At 41.7% G+C, this 24,127-nt stretch overlaps 1 pseudogene; it reads right to left on the bottom strand.

Annotated features, from left to right (window-relative positions):
* Positions 1-16,964: 16,964 nt before the first annotated feature.
* On the bottom strand, positions 16,965-17,777 carry LOC118578844 (annotated as a pseudogene).
* Positions 17,778-24,127: the final 6,350 nt, after the last annotated feature.

Here is a 24,127-nt window from a genome sequence, read left to right as displayed (position 1 = left end):
TCCTTACACAAGTAACTGCTCAAAAGCCTCTTTTCACACTTTCTTGTACAATGTATAGAAAATACATGGAGAATGCCCATGTTGATTTTAATTCAATAAATCCTGATGCACATGCAGAATTATTAAGCTCTTCCAATCAAAACAAAATTATAGAAATAGAAGAGAAATTACCAGTCAAGTACTACTCAGGACCCTGCCTGGATAATGACAAGAAAAAAATCAGTTATTAAAAAAAAATGTTTAAATGTTGCAATATCTTATTGAACAGTGTTGCAGTCTTTGAAACTACGCAACAATCTAAAATGAGGGCCAGCACTATTGAAACCAGCAGAGCTTCAGCTAAGGTCTCAAATCAGGGGATAAAATTTGCGGAAGGACACTAAATAGTTCAGTGGCAGACAGCACCAGACCTAACACCAATGGTTTCATTGCGAAAAGAGGCAGCAGATCCGTGCCATTTGTCAAACTACAGTTAACTACGCCACAGTTGGCTTTAGATAAAACTTTGGAAAGAAAGGTACTAACAAAGGCATTTCATGACTAGATTTCAAAGTACTCTTCTAGTTTAATAATAAGTGCTATATCTGTGGATTAAATTACATGGTATCTGAAATTTGCTTTAAAATCATCCAGCAGGTGTTGGGAGTATAGCTAAAATACCAATGACCATGAATTAATAGGTATTACATTTGGGCAGTGGGAACTTGGTCCAATTACATCACACTCCCATTTTTTTTCCTATTTTAGTCTTTCTGTAATAAAAACTTCAAAAGAAGCTGGATGTGATGGTGCTAGCCTATAGTCCCAGCACTGGGGATGCTGATGCAGGAGAGCCACAAGTTCCAGGCCAGCCTTGATTACACATGAAAAAAAAAATGATCTCATGAAAACAAACAAGCAAAATAGCTCCTGTTTGGCCTTGAGTTGTTTTCTATGCAACATAATTTTATAATTAGAAAACATTAAGAATATATATCCTAATGTTTTCTAATTATAAATATATTTTCTAATTATATACACATATATACATATGTATAAACATACATATATGTATTTTGTACACACACACACACACACACACACACACACACACACACATTTCTTGAGAGTATCTTGGGACTTAGCCCATGTCAGAGGCCAATTCTGAGTTCATTCCACAAGGCTGATGCTCACTTCTCTCGGATGTCCAAGGACTTGGGTAGCACTAGTTCGTCAGAACCAGGGTCAGTGCTTGACAGTAATGACAGCAGAGTCACTCCCGGAGACTGTTTCCATGGGAATGGGGATGACTGCTGCAGAGAACTCTTAAATTCCATTCTGAGGGTCACAGAGGGCCGGCCATTCCATTTTCAAATGGCTGTGGCTGCTTGCAGCTTTTATGTTTGGGGGATGAAAAAACATCAAGCCTAGATTTATTTCACTGATGAGCATTACTTAATCCTATGTATGAAAACCCAGTCATTACTCAGGAAGACCTGACAAGCATCCTGCCTCTTGCTGTATGCGCTGTGGGAGGGTGTGGATGCTCTCACTTTCCACACAATTGCAGCTACTCTCCCAGCCTGCCCTTTGCACCATCTCAGCGAAAGGCAGATGTGAGGATTTTAAGGAGGTTGGTCTACAACTTCGAACACCAGCACTCAGCAAACTATAGAGCCCCAAACTGGGGTTCATTCTAACCAATCTTTGATAAGAAGAGTCTGAGGTGAGAAAGAAACCCCAGAACTTCTTTTAAAAAAAAAATAGATAAGCTTTGAGAGAAGCTATCTGAGGATATCTTAAATAATTTAAATAATTATGCTCAATCCAAAGGCTGTTTGTACATCTGTCTTCTTATTGTTTAGTACTACTAGACTGTAATTCCAGAACAATATACAGCAGCATGAAGCTTGGCAATGTATCATCTGGGAAAATTGGTTTTGGGGTGATGAATTGCCAGGTTAAGAGTATTGTATTCTTGCTATCGTCCTCATCAGAGCGGTTTAAAAAGTGTTTCTGTATTGTGTAGCAGCACTGTTGTGATAAGAATTAATACAACATTTTAACATGCGGCTTCAGAAAGACAAACTGGTAGTTTTAGATCTGTGCCGTGCAGTGAATTTAAAAGTTAGTAGCAACTTTTAAAAACTGTGCAATGAAGCCCTACCTATACAAATGAAATGCAAGCGAAGGAGTGAGGTGGAACATGTTAGTGACTCGTTAATAATTTGACGTGTGTGTGTGTGTGTGTGTGTGTGTGTGTGTGTGTGTGTGTGTGTGTGTTGAGAGAGGACAGAGGCAGATTTATCAAGTCTCTGTTGAAGGACAGTCATGGGATTTCAGTTACCAGCATCACGTCTCAACAATGATCATTCAAGTTATGCATTGACTTTTCATGTAGAAACCAACTTTGAATGAGACATTTGAAGGTAATTAACAATTTACTGATAATGGAAAACTCCCTGGCCTTAAGTTTGGGGGAGGAGTGGATCAAAATGTTGCTAAAAGACTACACCATTTTCTTTATAGGAGATAGAAAAAAAATGACTAATGCCAAACAAAGTCAACAAAAATGATAATAGCCAATAAATCATGATAAGGATTTGCTAGAGTGTTCAACAGCGGTGGTGCCAGTACCCTGCCAAAAGGAAGGGTTTCAACAAGGACAAAATGTGTCAGGGCTCCTCAGACCAGGGTGTCTTTTCTCTTAAGTTCCACATTTCTCCTTACATAAATGCACTTAAAAGATAATAAATTGTATGGATCCTCATACTTATTTACACCTTTTAATTTCTCAACTACCAGCCAAATGGAGTTTTAATTCTTCAAAATACTAAATGTAGGTATTTTCAGGCTTTGCCAGCATATTTTCGTGTATTCTGATGGTCTTCACTTTAATACTTCTAATAGTGTAAGAACTGATAAACTTGAAGTATTAAAATTCAAATAATCCCCTATTTGTAAATGGTTATGTCCAATCCTTTGAAAAAATCATAAACCTTGTGTATCAAGTGCCATCATCTACACAAACAAACCTTTGAAACAGCCATTTGATGAAGCTATAATGTTCCCATTTATAAAAAGGCTGGTACCACACTAGCTCGGGATGGGTACTTGATAAGCTTTTTATGGTCTACTAAAGAAATTGATGCCAAAGAATTACAGAATTTGTCCAAAGTCATCTGCTTAGCAAGGAGCAAAACTGGAACTCCCAACTTAGGCTCAGTTCCAAACTGTTTTCCTCTGTGGACCCTCTTCCATAGCACTGTACTGACTGCACTTCAGGGGAGAGTGTCTAGAAGCCATCATCCCCAATGAGGGAACCCAGACCCAAAAAGACAAATACTGTGAAGTTGCTTTCTGGTGAGAGGAAGTCGCAAAACCAGAGGTAGGCAGATTCGTGGAGGGCTGCTCTCGGTACCGAAGAGGCACGACCACACTGTCAACAGGAGGGTACTGTAAACAGATGTGTGCTATAGAAAACGTGTGGGAGAATGGATGGGAAGTAAATGGGAAGGCAGAACGAGGGTGTGTGCCTGGGGGTCAGAGTGGGAAGACGGTTGAAACAAACCGGACAAGAAATGACAGTGGCTTGAGCTATGAGGTGTGACAAAAGGTGTGTGACAAGAATCACAAGTACAAGAGCCTTGAAGAAGATGTAAAGGATTTCAGGATCAGTGGTGGTGGCCGTAAGCTCTGCTATGAACAAAGGCATTTAAGAGGCTGGTAGACATTTTGGTGAAGATATGCTGTATGACACTGTGTGTCTTTGGAATATAAATGAGCGGTGATGTTATAAATGTAAATGTGAGACCATTGGCATAATAATGGGCAGAAAACCACCCCAAAAAATGTCCTCAAAAAAGTCGCAGAAGCACTGAGGAGAGTGTGGAGATCCAGACTCAGAGAATCCAGCGCATGCGTGATTGTCCAAGAGAAGCCTGGAGATGGGGCTACAAAAGAGTATCCCAGGAGAGAGATGGAAGCAAGGTAGAGTGGTGTCACCAAAAGACACTCGTCATCTGCATGAGAAGCCACAAGAGCACTCTGTGAGGTGAAAAGGAGCCTTCGAGTCTGAAGTTAAGAGACTGTTCTGTTGCTTCCATCTTCTTCCGGGAAGTTTGGTGGGAGCTGAGTTGCTCTGTCTTCAGTGTGCGTGTGTGTACATTCTTCCATAAGAAGTTGCTGCTTTCTCGAAACTCGCTGAATATTTCTATTGTGCTCCTTAGTTTCCACTCATGCTTCCGGACTTCTCCAATATCTATGCCTGGTCCACACATCCATAGGACGAATTACAAACTTTAGGAAGCTAAGTTGGTGGTGTCTTTCAATGTTTCTTCTGTAATAAATATGTCCAGAAGGAAATAGGCCACCCCAGTGAATAGGTTTTTTTCTCCTCCCAACTCACCTTCCATAATAATTTTCTCCACTGACCCAGTAAGCCAGCCAAGCCAAATTAAAATATAAAAAGTTTATTTTATTTTATTTTTTTGCCAGAGCTGAGGACTGAACCCAGGGCCTTGTGCTTGCTAGGCAAGCGCTCTACCACTGAGCTAAACCCCCGATCCCAACAAGTTTATTTTATCAAGAGCAACTCCTGGATGTGTCCTCCGGTCCCTGAGAATGGGGCCATGAGAATCATGCCAGCAAGTGGAAGCAGGAGATTTTATGGGTTGTGGGCAAGGGGGTGATAACCTGCCCACCACAAGTTGGGTTTGTGTCCAAGTCTCGTTTCAAAAAAAAAAAAAAAAAAAAAAAACCAACTTGTGTGATTGGGATGGGAAATTTTAGGGGAAGAAACTACAGTAGCAGTCAAGAATGGGGAGGCCCTCAGAGTGGGCAGGGTTTGGAAAGAGAGGTGGGGGGGGGCTATCTGGACCATGTAGGGGCAAGCCAGAGGCTCCAACCAAACACCAGTCATCATCCTAAAGCAAACAGCTTTTATGAAAGAGGAAAGAACCATTCCCAGTATTTTAGCCACACAGACCCATCAAGCACCCCTAAGCTAGTTCACATGCAGAAACATCCTCGAGCTCCTACCAGAGGGCCATGCTGCCAATGGTTTGGTTTAGTTTTTTCATGTGTTTTGTTTTAAAGACAGAGGAAAGCCACGTACGAAGGTTCTGTTTTCTGTGGTGAGAATCCACTGCAGGTCTCCAGCCCCAATTCAGTCAAATTAGAAAATAGGAAGAGAAAAGCCGTATTTGGATTTTAACTTTCTATTTTGAAATAATCACAGATTCACTGGATGCTGCAAATATTGTAGAAAAAAAGAGCGGTGAGTCTCAACACAGCCACAGCCCAGCACTAAGGCAGGAGGCCAGCACCGGTAGAGCACGTGTGGATCTGCCATTTATCTCATGTAAACATGCTAAACCTGGCATGACCACAGCATTCAAGAAATGACTCCTTTACCATAAAAATCTCATTCAAGTCATTTCGAAAGTTGTAAGTGGTCTATAAAATATGTGATCTTTTGAGATGGGCTTTCTTCAGTCAGGATGATGAGTTGAGATGCATCCAAGCTGTAAGCGAGAACAGTTTGCTTCTTTTTGTTGCTGAATAGTGTTCTGTGGTACTACTGTCCCTGAACCCAGTAAAGGAGATCTGGGCTGTTTAGTGTAGTGACTCTTATAAGCAACGCTGCTGGGAACAGACTTTTGTGCAGTGTTGAGTCTTTACTTCTCTCTGGTAAACACACAGAGGGGTGGTTGGGGTACACAGTAAAGATGCGTGTAGTCTTCCATAAACTTGCTGTGCTATTTCTCATAGCAGTGGGTGTCACCAGCCAACTACATCCTCATTTAGTATCACCACTACTCTGAATTGTTCAAATAGGCCTTCCATGATATAGCGTGTCTTAGTTAGGAATTTTTATTACTGTGAAGAGACACTGTGACCACAGCAACTCATAAAAAGAACATTTAATTGAGGGGACTCACTGTTTCAGAGGTCCAGTCCATTATCATCATGGTGGGGAGCATGGCAGCATGCAGGCAGATGTGGTTGCTGTAGCTGAGAGTGTTACATCTTGACTCAGAGGCAACAGGAAGTCAACTGACTGTCACACTGAGTGAAGCTTGAGAAAAAACTTCAAAACCCACCCCCATGGTGACACACTTCCTCCAAAAAGGCCACACCTCCTCATAGTACCACTCCCTCTGTGGGGCATTTTCTTTCAAACCACCACATATCTCTTGATCTCTCATGGCAGGAGTTTGAGCATCTTTCTGCAGGCTTATGTACTATCTGCACAGTCTATTATTGTCTCATTTTCTAATTAAATTCAAGAAGTTTTTGTTTTGAGCTTATGACCTCTTTATACACTGTACATATTTACAAATAATAGAGATGTCAGCATACTTCCCTCCTTGTATAAAATTTTTTATCTTCAGTTTTGACATCTTAACAGTATCTATCACCAAGCAGAATTCTTAATTTTGATGAAGTCCATTTTTTTTTCATTTGTTGAGCAATCACATCATGTTCAATCTTAAGACTAAAATTTCATTTGAATTCCTGCAGGTCAATGAAATATGCAGTACTGACCCCAAAATTATCATATCTGAGGTTACAGGTGTCTGAGATTTGCTTCAAAATAATCCAGTTTGAAGATAAGATTAGTCAAAAGTGTGTAGTTGTAAACTAACAGGAGCAGCCATAAGTTGGTAGATTTTTTAAAATTTATTCTTCTCTCACACAATACATCCTGACCTCAGCCTCTCAGCCACCCCTACCTCCCTCTTTCCCAGATCCGTTGCTCCCCTGTTTCCCTTCAGAAAAGAGCAGGCGTCCCAGTAGTATCAACCTAGCAAAACATAGTGGGCAATAACACCAGGCATAAACCCTCATATCAAGGCTGGACAAGGTAACCCAGTCAGAGGGAAAAGGTCCCAAAAGAGGGGGGAGTCAGAGACACCCCCACTCCCATTGTTAGGAGTCCAACAAAATCTCTAAACAATCACAGCATGTAGGCAAGGTCCTAGTGCGGACCCATGCAGGCTCCAGATTGCTGCTTTAGTTTTCTGTGAGCCTCTGTGAACCCTACTTAGTTGAGTCCATGAGCCATGTTCTCCTAGTGTCCTTAACTCCTCTGGCTCCTACAATCTTCCTCCTTTCCTTCTGCAGGGTTCCCCGAGCTCCACCTAATGTTTGGCTGTTTTTCCCCCCTCAGCTGCTGGAGGAAGCTTAGGCACTGATCCTATGAGTATAGCAGAATGTTGTTAGGAATCATTTTACTGACTTTTTTTTTTGTCCTGTTTGGCTCTACCCTAGATCTCTGAGACATCCAGTTTTCAGATTCCTGCCATCCAGGCAGTATCAGGCCTGCCTTCCCTCTGGGATGAGCCTCAAGTTAGACCAGTCCTTGGTTGGCTACTCCCAAGCCACCATTGCCCCAGCACATCTTGCAGACAGGACAGGTTATGGGTCATAGGTTTTGTGGCTGGGTTGATGTCTATCAAAATTCTAACACAATTCTTCACAGACCTTGAAAGGACAATGCTCAATTTGATTTGGAAAAAAAAAGCAAAACGGGAAAGCTATAACAATCCTGAACAATGTAAGAATTTGCAGAAGTATCACCATTCCTGGTTTCAAGCTTTACTATAGAGCTATAGTAATAAAACACCATGGTATTAACATAAAAACAGACATGTAGATCAATGGGATTGATTAAAAACCCAGACATAAATCCACATACCTATGGATACCTGATTTTTTTTTTTATAAAGCAGTCAGAAATACACACTGGAAAAAAAAAGTATCTTTAACAAATGGTGCTGGTCTGCATGTAGAAGAATGCAAAAAGATCCACATTTATCACCCTGCACAAAACTCAAGTCCAAGTGGATCAAAGATCACAACATAAATAAATTGGTAATTTTGAAGATAGGAAGTATAGGCACACTGAGTTTGCTATGTTAGTCTATTTTTGTGTGTATTTGAAAATTTCAATAGTAAAAAGGTTGGTTTGTTTGAAAAGAAAAGAAGCAGTGCACATTTTTGGCTTCATAATCTAATTTTGAAAACTTTACCCTAAGGAAAAGATTGAAATATTGGAAAAGGAAAATTGTCTGTACCAAGATGTTTACAGCAACATTACTTGTGAAAATGGAGGAAAAAGTAAAAAACAATACTGATAGCTGACAATAAATAATGTTACATAATTCATGGTATATCATCAGTCGGAGGGGTGATTTATGGAGCCATTGAAGTGATAAAAATGAAACCTGAAGATACAGGAAGCTGTTGCACAAATCCTAATTGGTCATAACATTAAAAACCCAGAGCCAGATATCAGGCAAATGCTGATAGATCAGTAAAGGAGCTGGCCACTAGAGAGACTTCTTACCTCTACCTACCTCTATGGAATCCTCATCCTGAAAAGGCCAAGCTCCTGTCTTTGTCCTACCTTATCATTTCCTCTCTCTGTCCAGCCATATCACTCCCTGTTTCCTTCTCCCAAGTGCTGGGATTAAAGGTGTGTGCCACCACTGCCTGGCCTCTAGTGGCTAGCTCCACACTCTGATCTTCAGGTAAGATTTATTTGCTAAAGCACAAACAACATATCACCATAGGAAGCTTGTTACAAAATAATGCAAGACACAAAATGAAAACAAATACAAGTCTTCAACTTTAATTTAGCTAGTCACAGTATTAGTATAATGTGATTTTATATTTCTCTAGCAAAATGTTTAGTTCATTTCCCTAAACAACTTAATGATCATTTCAAGTGTTACAATTACAAGAACATGACAACATGACTTAGTCCTTTCTTAACCACCAATATCCTCACAGGCAGGGAGGGCAGACAGAGGGTTCTTGTATCAACTCGGGGTGAGGCTAAGTGGTAGCAGTTCACATCATACACTCAAATACACACCCATATGCATCTTGATGATATGTTGGAATGTCTGGCAAGTACATGGTACTCTGCTATGGCTAATAAACACTACAAACAGAAAAGGACTAATTTTAAAACTACCATGAGAGAAGTTTTCCTGTCTTAAAACCTGGAGGCCGTGTTTGCTTTCTAATAAGAGACAGAAAGGGGGTGGATCCAGACAGGAGGGAAGGTGGGGAGGAACTGAGAGGAGTAGAGGGATGCAAAACTGTCATCAGGATGTATTGTATAAGAAAAAAAAAGCCCTATTTTCAATAAAAGGAAAAATAAATAAAATAATTCTTAGAAGCAGATTTGCCTTACAATGTTTCAGTGCTCACAAAGGCTTCCTAGATCAATGTGGAGAGATGAGAGAAGAGCCTGTGGTATTAAATGCAACGAATCTGGTTTAAGTCAGATATTGAGACATTTCTAGATTATGTGCACAACTCTTTGAAGGAGAGACCCAAATACCCACCCCCCTTTCATAACTTGTTTCTCATGCATAGAAAAACTGGGGAGCTGAGTGGGTCCTAAGATCAACACAGAGTCAAGAGACTACACCTTCACTCTTACTCAGACTGTGTGTTCTGGTCAAATCAGCTACCATTGAGCAGCCTCGGAGGCCTTTGGGGAAGCTACATAAAGAAGCAGAAGCCTCCTGAGCACAGGCTGTATGGAGAGGCTTGGAAATAAATACTCAAGCTACAAGGGAGCCTCTGGAGCCCAGCCTGGACTGTGATAGCCTGACATCCAAGGACACACAGCGAAGCTTCTGCTGAGTCTAAACCCATAGAAAGTGAGATAATAAGGATCTGTGGTTTGGGAGTAATTTGTTATATAAAAACATGCAAAGTTACGTCTTTCAGAAATTTCACGAAGTGTGGTTTCTAATTGTGTATTTTACTGACTTAATCTCTGGTAGTTTCCTATAAAATTAATTTTGGCAACAGTTTTACCAACTAGATACTTTTTCAGGAACCCAATTATGGAAACGTAAAAAGATTTTCCCACCCCAAACCTTATTTGTGCTTATTTGAGGTAGACCAGCAGAAAAACAATAAACATAAGGGAAGTAGGCTCTGACTGTTTTCAAGGAGTTTAAATACTAACAATTGAAGATACATTTTGTGCTACTACCACTTCCAAAAATGTTTGTCAGTAATGTTCCATTGTTTGAAAATTGTTTGTTTTTTTCTTTTTAATGTTTATTCTTAAGAGAAGAAAACAGAAAAGAAAGAGAACTAGATTCTAGAGCTGGAGAAATGTAGAGGACCATATTGTGGAAAGGTTACTCCTGTAACAACAGAGCAATACCCCATTGTGAAACTTATTTCTCTGTATTTATTTTAAACGTATGTCATTGTAATTTTTAAATAACAACACAACGTGACGTGTTCTAACAGGATTTGGAAATCCAGTTCAGTTTTCTTTGTATTTGTGATCACATTTGGGTTTTTTTTTCCCCCCTTCATCTGGAAAAAAAATTATCAGGAAAGAAGTGTTTGGGTTTTTGTTTTGTTTTGTTTTGTTGGTTTTTCAAGACAAAGTTTCTCTGTGTAGCTTTGCACCTTTCCTGGATCTCGCTCTGTAGACCAGGCTGGCTTTGAACTCACAAAGATCCTACTGGCTCTGCCTCTCAAGTTCTGGGATTAAAGGTGTGCACCACCACCGCCCATGTGTTCTAGACTCTTTAAAGGAAGTTTCCAGGTCTCCCATTCCTCCCTTCTCATAGATGAACCTGTTTATCTAGTTTAAAAGGTACTGGAGGAAGCCTTTCTGGGAGAGGAAGTGTTCCATGTCTGAAGGCAATCCAGAGAGTAGCGGATTTGCTTCCAAAGGTAGCCATAGAAACCTATGGAGTATCTTCACTGAGCAGGAGGCTATCCATCCAATGTTGGGTGGAAGAAAGAAACATATGGAGTCATGACAAGCATGATCACTCTTCAGGAAATCTAGGTTTGGCTAATTAAGGTCAAACAAAAGATTTCCTGATGCTGGAATGATAACAACAAAGATGATCAGTTCTAATGATTAAACGAAGCCCAATTAATGCCTCCTACATCAGAAGCCAAGAAGATAATACAACTGAAATGTAATAGAAAAACTAAAGGTTAGTACCAGAAAGTAATTAAACAAGCTAGTCATTATACCAAAGTGTTTTAGCAGAGCAAGTATGTTTGCTTTGATTCCTGGAGTTTTGACAATATATAGGTAAATACATGTCTATGTTAATAGGTAAAATCTCAATGTTAATTGTCAATAGGGTAGGAAGAGAGTCTCCACATTGTCTTTTATTAAGAAGTAAAATTGTGCAGAACTCATACCTGTCCACAAGTTGTATAACATGATCACAAGTGGCTGCTACAACATACAAACTTTAATCCTTGTGGTAGTTTGAATGAGAAATGTCTCCTATAGGCTCACATGTTTCAACACTTGGCTTCTGGTTGCTGAGGCTGTTTGCAGAGGTTGGGGCACCTTTAAGAGGTGGAGTCTTCTTGAAGGGTGCACATCACTGGGGTTGAGCATTAAGGATTCATAGCCTTCCTACACTTCCAGCTTGCTGTCTTCACTTCCTACATGAAGCTGAAGATGTGATCTCTCAGTTCCCTTCTCTGGCAGCCTGCATTATGGACTTTCCCACTGGAACCATAGGTCATCTTTTAGTTATAGTATTTTAGCACAGAAACAGAAAAGTAACTAATACATTCATTAAATTTGCCAATAACTGACCTGTCATTAAAAATATTGGCTTCTGAGCCAATTCATAGATTTTCAATAAGAATAATGAAAGCTTTGTTGGGAAAAATATTTAGATGTAGAAATTTCAGTTGTACAATATGATGTTTATTGAGGAAAATTATATGATTAATAATTTACCAAAAGTTATTGCTATTTATTGCTTTTAAAAAGAAAATGGTAAGGTCAAAATTAAGTGTAGATTATGTGACACAAGCTTCCAACTACACTATCTAAATCATACTTGTGTTACATTTGCTATTAAGAATTAAGCAGTGTATATAGCACTCTACTCTATAATTTAATAAAAATTAAAGTACACTTGGTGATCTTAAAGATTAAACATAGAAAGCAGAGTGTGGTAGCTCACACCTATAGTCCTTGTACTAGAGATGTAGAGGTAAGAGAAGCAGAAATTTAAGGTCATCCTCAGCTACATAGCAAGGTAAAGACCAACTTGAGCTACATGAGATGCTAACTCAAAGCAAAGTAAGATTAAACCGAGAAAACAGTATCCCATATCTTTAGCTCTGTAACCTCAGATATTCATAGTCCCTGAAGAATAGTGAGGAAATGACCACATACAACCTTCCATCTGTGGAGATGATGTTCTTTCCTTGTGTGGGGAGACTCCATACTCTGTGCCCCCCCCCATCCTGTCCCAGGATGGCATTAGCCATAGACTGACCCAAGGACATTGTTAACAGTATGTTTGGAGCTACTCAGTAAATGCCCTTGGACTGACCGTTGTTCTCATGGGTTGTAACTTACATGGAGGGGAGAGTCTTCAAATCTCTAGCCAGAGAAACTTTGATATAAAATAATCAATTACTGTGAAGGGGAGAATGGGACAGATGGAGGAATGTTTATAGTGATTGAGTTCTGGAGATGCCATTTGAGAATGAAGGACAAATCTCATGTGGCTCTATGATTCCCCAAAGCATGGACTTCTCCTCATAAGGGCAAAATGAAATAAGAAGCAATGTCACTTGCTTTTATACACCAAATGTCAAGTGTGGTTGGTTATTTTTTTATTCTTTTGCTCTTTGGGGGCCCGCCACTCAGCTCCCAAATAAATACATAGAGACTTATTCTTTTTTATGAATGCCCAGCCTTAGCTTGACTTACTTCTAGCCAGCTTTTCTTAAATTATCCTGTCTACCTTCTACCTCTGGGCTTTTACCTTTCACTATTCTATATACTTTTCTTCTTACTCCATAGCTGGCTGGGTGGCTTGGTGGCTGGCCCCTGGTGTCCTCTTCTCCCTCTCCTTTTCTCTCTCCCCCCTCTCTATTTATTCTCTCTGCATGCCCATCCTGCCTATTTCTCTCGCCTGCCTCACTATTGGTCATTCAGCCCTTTATTAGACCAATCAGGTGTTTTAGGTAGGCAAAGTCACACAGCTTCACAGAGTTAAACAACTGCAACATGAAAGATTGCAAGACATCTTTGCATCATTAAATAAAAATTCCACAGCATAAATGAATGTAGCACATCTTCAGCTAATATCCCACAATCTCTCCAGGTAATATTATGTTGCTCACATTTGTTCTCATAAAGTTCTTTTACATTCAAAGAATAAATGTGTATTTTAGCTATTTGGGTATTATTAAAAGATTAGGCCTTTATTCCCAAATGCTGCCTAGTATATCTGGATTTGCATTGATCATTTTGTGATGGGGAGATACATATTCCAAGAAGACATCTAAAATACCCCTGCAAGGATGTTTCACACTAGCCCTGTTTCTCTCAGTTGTGGCGATCCACTGTTATGAATGGGCAACACCACATACATCTGGAGATCTGATGAAGACCTGGATGAACACTAGTGATAGGAGTTCATCACAAGATGACTCAGGCAAAGAGCTCAGACTACGAGAGCTGACTACTGGAGTCAAACTCTGACTCTTCTGCTTCCTAGCCATATGACCTTGGATAAGTTGCCTACCTTCCCAAGACCTTAGTTGTTACACTTGTAAAACAAGCATAATGACAGAAATGTGCAGATGGTGAGGGCTAGGGTAATGTTTTCTTTTGTTTGTTCTGTTTTTTGAGACAGGGCTTCTCTATGTTGTCAGAGGTGGGCTGGAGCTTGTGATCCTCCTGCCTCAGCCTGAGTGTCCAGATCATAGGAGTATACCACTGCATCTACCCAGGACTGTATGCAATAGCACATGGAGGTTTAAGTGAGTAAAAGCTAGTAAAGTCTTCAGTATGGTGACAGCACATAGAAGCTATCACTTGATAAATGCTAAGTAGCATGGGTACTGCCCTTAATAGATTCAGAATGCCTCACACATGCAAGAAAAGAAAGAATGCTATCCTAAAAGTATAACACAAGTGTCTGTGAAGAGACCCCATTGCAGCTTCCCTTAGAAACTGTAAAGTCTTCTAGTAGACAGCAATTAACTAAACAATCTTTACTCTTTTTTTGTTACCTTCTAGAACTCTTTGCCATACAGTTTAATACAGGAACCTCTGCCCTTGCCAGTGTCTACACAATGACATTGCAAAGCAAATGATAATTATATACTTAGTAATTTCAGTGAAACTCAGAGTTCACTGGTGAGCTTCGTGCCTACAATTTCTTATTTCATTTGTCCTCAGCTGGCCCGATTTTCATTATCTGTGAAGATCTGCATGGAATGATTTATCAGACTTTACAACAAAACTGCTACAGAGCAGTCAGTTGGCCCAGTAGAAAATAAAATCAGGAACTTTATTTTGTCTGAAATCTTGCCACACTCATGACTTCTTGCTGAAGGAATTCAGAATCCTCTCTGAGCTAGTCAAGAATTATTCCACCATTTTTCCCCCTGCTTATTTACTGTCCACTCCAGAACATGCCTTTTTGCTATTCTATCCATGGGCAATAGAACCACACTCCCCCATCTCTCTGCTCTCCCTTTCAAAACTTTTCAAAAGGCAGTGCCCATCCCCTGCTCCAGCCCTGCCAAGATGGACTTCTTTTCTCTTCTCCATGAGCAGACGTGGTTGAAATTGCTGGCTAACTCGTCTGCATACCTATGAATGGCACTGTGCTTTTGGCCTCATCTCAATCTGGGCTTGTATGAAAGCAATCCATATAAACTTACTTAATAAAGAGCTACTTCAATTCCATGGAGCTCTGCGGTTAAGTAACCAAAGAGCAAGAATTAAAATTTACTACTAGTGATTACTAAAGTGGTGATTACTAAATGATTATTTAGCATTTATTGGTGTTTAAAGCATACTAACTTGTCTAACAGTGCTGAATCATTTATTTAAGTGTAAACTAAATTTACAATGATCCAGGTGCTTTGTATCTATCTCTCATCTCACTTCATCCTCACTTAATCCTGTACAACCTTTATAAATGTGCTCTTTTAGAGATAAGGAAACTGAGATTAAGAGAAATAAAGCCCCTAGGGTTATATGACTATCTGAAAAGGAGCTAAAATGCAGCCAGATTAGGCTGACTCTAAATCCATTCTGTCCCCGCTGTACCACACTGCATGACATCCACCTTGTCTGTGACATAGGCCAGACACAACCTGACTTCCTGCGAGCTTTCCCAACAGCAGCCTGATTGCTCTTGGGACTGAACTGCTTGTACTCTGGATGTCCATGGTTGGCAACAATGCCAGCAGAGATGTCTGTGCTGTGCTAGAATGCTGTGAGCAATCCAACCATGCTCTGCTTGGACGGTTGTCATCAATGCCCAAGCTGACTTTCTCTGTCACACAGAGTAATTCAGTCTCATCACTAACACACAGAGAGGGACAGCATAACCAGTTATGCTGGTTAAGAAATAACAAATTCCTAAGGAAAAGAGAAAGAGCATGTGGAACCTGGCTGTTTGTGAAGAAGGTTCTCCACAAAGGAGCCGGCCAGTGGGCCACCAGGTTGTAAAAGCTCAGTCTGTCCAGACATATAAAATCAAAGCCCCAAATAAAATCAGTCCATTTCTCAGAAATATTACCTCCAAGTAATATAATAATATAAAAGCAATAACAAGGTTAGACTTGGGGTGGAAGGAAATAGGTTCAGTCTCTTTCTCTGTCTCTCTCTCCCTCTCTGTCTCTGTCTCTCTCTCTCTCTCTGTGTCTCTCTCTCTGTCTCTCTCTCTCTCTGTCACTCTCTCTCTGTCACTCTCTCTCTCTCGCTGCTGACTTCAAGTAGACAATTTGAAATATAGAAATCACAGCTTTCTGGTGGTATTCCAGGTGGTCTAAACTAACTGGGATAAAAGCAAAAACACTAGAGAGTGGCCAACTGCATTAGTACCCAACTACCTATTTGATAAATTGGAGATGCGTGGTGATGATGAGGTATTCTGTGACATGATTTCTCATCTAATATGCAATTTAAAAGACTAAAAAGTTATCTTGTAGATGTATGCACTGGGGCTGTGCCATGGAATGCTTGGATCCTGGAATCCTGACTAGGGGCGGCTAGGGAATGGAGATAGGACAGACGGGTGTACAAAGAGCCTCGATCTGGTCGGGGCATGCTCTAATGGAAGGCACCTGCTACCACCAGCAACCTGAAACATCACTGTGCTTAGTAGGTACAACCCGGGGAGTCTGTTAGGAGTCTGGGTAGGAGGTCTCTGTAGGTGAGCAGTCTCAGGCTATAAACACCTGGGAGGAGGAAGCTGCAATTGCCAGTTTTTGTACAGATTGATCAGTCATAACATTCATACTTGGCTTTGCCTTACCAAGCCTGACTCATATGGGAACAGCTTTGCCAATTCCCATGGTTCTGAGGCCTTGGATTTCTCAATAGGACCATGTCTATGTCAACAATACACATTCACTCAGGGACTTTACTCTATCAGGGCTTCCTCAACTTCCCATAGACTGAGCATCCCATAATTAGTTGAACTCTGCATTATGGCCATTTGCGATTTCCTGTAAAGAAAGAGGTTCTCTGATGTGAGGTGAGAACTATACATATCTGTGGGCACAAGGGCAAGTTTTAGGATTCCATTAGAATTATGCTGGCCTAGTAAAGTGGCAATAATAGTCCTTTAAGATCGATGGCATCACTAGCCCCAGTCAGGTATCTAGTTTTCTAGCACCAGGCAATGGTTGCCTTCCTGTTAGGCTGGTCTTAAGTCCAACTAGATAGCTATTGGTTACCCCCAAGATACGGGTGCCACTCTTGCCACACAGCTCCAACACCTACGGCTCAGGGAACATTGCTGAAGAGGGAAAGAAAGACTGTAACAGCCAGACTGATTTTGCTTTCATTTCCTTCATGTTAAGCCAATCATGAAATTCCACAGTGATGTCTGGGATGGGGCAGAAGGAAAGTGTATTCAGAGTGATGGAGGCCATGGCCTGGTTGGCCCGAGAAGGTGCAAGCAGGGGAAGCCTCACTGGGGAAGCTGGAGGAGCACCAAGTGCCCGGCTGGCAGGTAGGTGATGTTCCGAGAGTGGGAAAGCTGGTAAGCTATGTCCTCAGCAGCCTCCAGCTTGTGCAGCTCAATCAGGCCATCACCTGCGGTGGCCAGGGAGTTGGCTATCAGCTCGGCTGCCTTGGAGTCGCCCTCAGCAGAGATGATGGCTGCCTTCTGCTGCTGCTCAGCCTTCTCCACCATAAACCTGGCCCTCTCGGCTTCCTGCTGAGCCACCTGCTTGGCTTCCACTGCTTCTGTGAACTCCTTCCTGAAGGTCAGATGTGTCAGGGACACCTCAACCAGGATGAGCCCAAACATTGCTGCTCTCTCTGTAAGCTCACCTGCCTCGAGACCAGCTCTTGCTGGGTGATCAAGTCTCCAACATCAAAGCGAGCCACTACTGATTTGAGGATCTCTGTGGTGATGGATGGCAGCACCCGCTCATCATAGTCCTCACCGATGCTGGTGTAGATGCGAGGAAGCTGGCTGGCCACCGGCCGGAAGAGGATGCATAGTGTGGTGTTGACATTCTGCAAATCTGTGCTACCAGTGATGGCTGGTACATTCCGGGGTCATGAGCGGCAGTCAAAGATAATGGGTTTCTGTACCCAAGGGCATGAGAAAGTGAGTCCCTTCCCCTACCACAAAGTCCTGCACTCCACGGAATCGGTCAAAGATGACAGCTCTGTGCCCAGCATCCACGGTATATAAGGCAGAGTTCACCACGCCTTCTATAACCGCTAGCGTCAGGCCGAACTTTCCGATGGACTCAAACACCTTGGCAGGCATGACTGCTTCCGTGCACCCACTCACCTGCATGCACTCTGACCTCCACATTACCAAGCATATATTATAGCTTCCAGTTCCACCGTTCATAGGCCCTGCATCACACACAAAGAATCATGCCTGTTTCAGAATTTAATGTATCTCACGCAGTTTTTAATACACTGTACATCAAAGCACACATACATAAGCACCATTTAAATTAGATAAATAATGGTGCTTAGTGTTGGTTCTCAGGGAACCTGCTTTTTCAGACAGAAGAGTGTGTGGTTTGCATATTTATTGGGTTAGTACATTTTCAGGTTGCTTAGAAACTGTTCCACATAATTTAATTTTTTAACATAATTGGCTTAACAATCACCTTCTTCCAAAGTAATAAAGGGGCCCAGTTTCATGTTCAAAGCAAAGGCCATTTTAAGTTTTCACATAGAAAAACATAAAATTTCACTCGAAAGTAAGATCTTTCTGAGAACAAAATTACTGAAACAACATTGGGGTTTTGGTGATTTGAAACAAATGGAACCCCATTATTATTACTTGAAGCTGAATTGGATTTTGATGGAAAACAAAATAGTGCAGAAATGACTTTATAGAAGAAAATGCAGCATTAGTGATTTTTTTTTCTTGAGAAAATTGCACAGACAGCTTATGAGAAACTGAAAAGAAAGAAGCAACAGCTGGAGATCAGATTTTGATACAGGTGCCACATACCAGCTACACTCAGCATTGTACCTTGAAGACGCCTCCATTTGGCAAGGGCACCAAGGAGACAGGCTGATTCACAGAGGCAGCAGTGGTCTGAGAACACCAGGGGAAACCATAGTTCTTAAGATGAAGGAATCCCAGTGGCATCTTTGGAGATACAGAAACTGTCCTTGAAGATGGGGCAAGCTTAAGCGTCTCAAGCTGTGTTGAGAGATGTTAGAGATAACAAGAGCTCTACCTCAGCATCTTCCTTTGTCCTGTTTCCAGCTCCCTCCCAAGTTAGGATGGAAGACATTGACCTTCCTACTGGAATTTCTGATGGAACTTCTCCATCACCTGCCCCTTCCTCTAGCTTCTCTGCCAAAGGCCTCCGTGCCTACTTGCTCTGGGTTGTGAATTCATGGAGGCAGAGTCAGGGGGGAAAAAGACCTTCTACGCATGAGCTCCTCAGTAGAGTGGGCTAGCTTTGTCTCTCTTGATAGGGACCTCACTTGTTTCTAATATAATAATCAACACATTACAAACACGTGTGAATTTCTTAAACTTTGCCTTGGTTCTTTAAGGATGAAGGCCATTTTGTTCTCCATTATCTTTTCTAATTACATCCTGAAAAATAGTCCTTCTTGTCCATGCCATTTGATCCCACCAAAAATAATGCCCCATATTCTTGGAATCAAATCAGACACTGAATATTACCCAGCCCCAACCTTCACTTTATACATGAAGAAACTGAGACCCAAAGGGATTAAATAGTTCTTCCTGATTATGAAATCAATCAGCAGCAGATTGGGGGGCTATTGATTCTAACCCCATTGTTATTCCACTAGCTTCAGGAATATGCTGAACACTTCCTACAAACTGCTCACATCCCTTGAATCTACTACTTGTTTGAAGAGGAAATTAAATTTCACAGGGAAGCTGGGAAAGTACCTAGGTATATGGAAGCTATAAGTCCCTTCCATTAAGAGTGGCTTATAAACCAGGCAAGGTGACCTTTGCCTATAATCTCAGAACTCACAAGCCTGAGGCAGGATGATTACAGCAAGTTCAAGGTCAGCCTGAGGTGCAAAGTGAGTTCAAGGTCACCTAGGCTACGGAGCAAATTCCATACCAGTGTGGATCTGTGCTACAAAGTGAGACCTTATCAAAAAAGAAGAAAGACAGACAGCAAGGAAGGAAGGAAGGAAGGAAGGAAGGAAGGAAGGAAGGAAGGAAGGGTAAAGAGAAGAGGAGGGGAGGGGAAGGGAGAAGAGAGGAGAGGAGAGAAGAGCAGAGGAGAGGGGAGGAGAGGGGAGAGGAGAGGAGAGGAGAGGAGAGAAGGGAAAAGAAGAAAAAAGAGAAGAGAAGAAAAGAAAAAAGAAAAGACAGGCAGGCTGGCTTCAGGCTGCCTATGGTGTTGAAGTACTGTGGACCCACTCAGTTTCTTCAGCCTGTAGATGAAATGCCACAGCTGTCACTGAGTAACTTAAGATGGCCTTTGTGACCCTTTGTATTTAAGGACTTTGTTTCAAGTAAGATGCATATTGAGTAATCAAATTCCAACTTGTACTATTCTTGATATATAATATGGCTATAGTCAATAACAAGGACATGCTACTCATATGCAGAAAGCTTGACCCAGAAAGCGTTAGCAGATACTCTTTATATCATGGTGGACTTCTGTGACTGACTTTGTACAAAATGAATGCCATGAAATGGGCTGTAGTTGCCATAGGAACATCCTCAGTATTTTGTAGAAGTGCTACAATGTGTATGTGTATATATGAGAGAGAGTGTATTGATAATCAAAAGATAAGAAACTCTGATAAATACCAATGTGCTTACATGATAGTCATATATAATGTATTTGACTTAGAGGTGATTTATTAGCTTTCATACGAAACAATTAGATATTTAATTTGCCATCATCTGTTTTCCCTTCTTAGAATTTAGAAAGACTTGAAGGTATTTATTCCAATAGTTCAAATTCTCTTTAATATTTGGCCACCAATTTTGAACTGCTAGGATTTTGTCCCACCAGATCCATCTCCACAGCAGATAAAATCATTTAAAATAATTCTGTCAAGTCGCCCAGCGGTTCTTTCAAGGTGGTGACATTAATTAAAAAAGGTTATGTGAATGAAGGCTGATCTCACAGCAGTACTCGTCTGCTTTCCCAATCTGCTGAGGGCATTTGCTCATCTCTATTTCAGAAAGTACCATGGTCAGGAAATGGTAAGAGCTGTCCATCCTTTATGGCCATAGAATTTCTCTGGCACTTCTGACTGGGTCGTCTGAATACTTTCCACTGCAGTTAAAGAATCAAGCCAATCACCAGATATTTGGAATGGGGATTTCAAGAAACTATGAAGAAAACTATTAAGATACTCACAAGCAAGAGCCTGGCTGCACTGGCCCTTTCTTTCCGTCTTTGGGAGTGGTTACATCATCATTGTAAGCACTGAATAAAGGGGAGTGAGTGGAGAGAATTACTTATGGGTGTTGATTAGACAGCTGGGTAATTGGGACTGATAATAATGTTTGGAGAGCACAGAATGTAAGTGACCTTGGCTGTCGCAGGAGCAGTAAAATCTGCTGGCTGGAGCCTTCTCTGAAGTTATGGATTTTCACCAAAGTAGCTGATATCCTCCCAATTGTGTGAGCCAGCTATAAATGTATTTGGAGGGATTCTTTATCCAAGGACCTTATGAACACCCCAAACTGTTGGTCTATCTGAAGAGGAGTTGCTGTGGTAGCCAAGACAAATGACAACACTAAGCTTTTGTCTGCTATGCAGCCTGATTCTGACAGGAGAGGTTCCAAGGACAAGTGTAAGGAAGGGCTCGCTCTGGAACACGGAGGGAAATGCAGCGTTTTAGGCAACACTCAGGCTTTCAGGGACACCACTTACCAGTTCTCAACAACCTACATTCTCATTTTTCTGGGCTATGACTCAGGAATGCAGTGGCCCCGAACCTGCTGGGGATGCAGCTCATTGGAAGGGCCTACTGTGTTTGAACCTTAGGTTCTGTCCCAGCATTGAAAACAGCAGCAATGAAAATAATTGTCTAAAACAGAACTTCTTGAAGTAGGTACCATAAACTTCACCTTGTCCATTTGACTAGCCCTTGCTCAAGATGGTTTCTAAACGATGCTAAGTGCTAGGTGACCTCCATGTGCCTTCACAATGCACTTTTGATGCATTAAACTGTAAGAAATCTTGTGATGAGAAGAATTTGCCTAACACAGCTGCCCCTTCTGCCAAATTTCACTTGGCTATGAAATCCATTTGTCGAAATACACTTATCAGCATTGTCAGGTACTTTATAAAGCCATGTTCTAGAGCAGGAAGCCATAGAACATTGTCACAGAGAGGGTAGTCGTCTGGTCAGTGATTCTTCCAGCTCAGGACCTCCTGCTTCTTCACCCCTGAGATGAGATCACACAAGTCTCATTAAGTGAATGTTCAAACAGTGAGAAGCACCACCCTTCCATTGAGCCCAAGCATGTATCCCATGGATATTAATTCTGGTCCCTGGAGTAATATGGGATGATGCTCTTGTCTACTTGACAGCTTTTTAAAGTCTAAAGGTAGTGACTGTGCATCAGCTGAGTGAGCATCACTCCTGGTAAGTAGATCTCTTGCCTGTCACTATCTTATGATGTCACTTTCAGGCTCTTGGCATCCTAAGAGTCCCTAGCCATGCTCTATATCCTTCTTAAAAAGTGGCCCTGAGGTCTGCAAGTATGACCATATTTGAGATATAATATGAGCATCAAAGATGATAGTGGAATTGTTATCTCCCTTGATTTTAATGTCTCATTCATAAATTGCTTCCATAGGGTTTTCCCAAAGCAGGTCAAGATGGAGACTAGTGCAGGGAATGGTTTATGAAAAGATGAAGTCAACATCCATGGAAGGGTTGAGAGGAAGCAGGAGACAGCAAAATTGACCTGTAACGCTTTGTTGGTGTAAGTTGACCCTTCAAGTTAACTAAGTTGATATTGATCAAGGTGAATGAAAACTTGGGCTTCTGTATCAACCTCCCCAATCACCAGTCAAGGCTACCCAGAAGGGGAACTATCATGTTGAGAAACATAATCCTTGGAGGGCACTTCCAGCTGAACACTGGCAGTCAGCTACCTTCCTGACAGTTGATAGAATGAGTTCTTTATTCCTGAACAGCAATGATAGCAGACCCCACACAGCAGATTTGGGCCTTTCTAGACTTGGATTTGGATCTTAGACTAGTTGTAATTGAAAGCCATTAGAGTTCAAAGCAAGAAGTGTCATTTTGAGTTTGCTGTTTTAATCATGCCACACGCACCCCTCCTTGTTTCAAAAGGAGTAGAGCAAGGAGCAGAGCGAAGCAGAGGAAACAGGAAGCTGCTTGAGAAGCCCGTTGGATGGGAGGTCATAGTGAAGACTAAAATGTTAGCAGTGAGCATGGAGAAGAGAGCACACGTGTGACACAGAAGAGAGGCAGGAGGCTGGGCTTTGGAAACGGAGTGAAGCTGATTATGGAAGGGAGGCATGAGTCAAGGAAACTGGTAAAGACCACTGAGGAAGGAAGAGTGTATTCAAAAGGGTAAGAAACATTAGATGAGGGGCCATGGGTGAGAGTGGGGAGGGCACATGCTAAGTTTGACAAGTATGAGACATCCGAGTGAAAATATAAAGTAAGCAGTGGTAAATATAGATCTGAAGCTTAAAAAAGAAATCTGAGCTGGCAGTATAAATTTGGGAGCCCATGGCTTCATACTGAGCCAATGGAAACAGACAGATATTTCAAAGTCTACAGAGTGAGAAGGAAAATAAGAAGGCGGCACTGGGACTGGGCCCCAGCAGGACCCCAGTGCTGATGAGCTGGTTAGCAAAAGGAAAAATACCAGACTGAGAAGGGAAGACAACAGGCGGAGGCAGAGAATTCAGGTCTGCTTATTACTGTTTTAGATGAGGACAGCCCCCAAAGACGTAAGAAACTTGGTCTTCAGCTGGTGGTCCTATTCAGAGGCCCGTGGATCATGAGGGTGATGAATTCTTCTGTGGATTAATCCGTTGATGAGTTTGCAGCTGAATGGACTGTGAGAAGCTAGAGGGTGATAGGAAGAAGGCAACTAGGGATGTAGCCCATCCTGTTTCCCACATCCTTCTTCCTGTCCCCTATGTTTGTTCCTCCCTGTCTGCAGGAGGTGAACAGCTTCCCTTTACTGCGCCCTTCTGTCATGATGGCTCCTTCTTGCCACATGCCTACAAGTGATGGAGCCACACAACCTTGGATAGAAAGCCCTGAAACCGTGAGCCAAAGCAAAGCTTTCCTCCTTTAACTGGATTTTTCTCTTTCCCATAGAGAGCTGGAAAATCAGTATTGAAGGAGTAAGCAACATCCACACCCACAGTGCTGAGGCCAAAGAGAAAAGGGCAGCCGCCACAGACCTTGGTAGGCTCCATTTCTGACAGGCAAAAGGTGTCGAGGAGGACCAGGACGTGGCTTTGGTTTTGTCTTTTGAGGACAAATGCTTAGTGCTGAGTTTCCTTGCTGACTCTAGGCAAACCTGACTGCAGGCCATGACTCATCTATTGTCCTCAGCTCCTATGGCTGCTGCCCTAAATAAAAACAAAGAAACAGTGTTGTTTACCACCACAACAGAATTGATTCTCTTCTAGTTTC

The sequence above is a fragment of the Onychomys torridus genome, chromosome 2 (assembly GCF_903995425.1).
Source record: "Onychomys torridus chromosome 2, mOncTor1.1, whole genome shotgun sequence".
In the NCBI taxonomy this organism is placed as follows: domain Eukaryota; kingdom Metazoa; phylum Chordata; class Mammalia; order Rodentia; family Cricetidae; genus Onychomys; species Onychomys torridus.
Note: the sequence above shows the minus strand (reverse complement) of the source record. Positions and strands in the feature narration are given on the sequence as shown.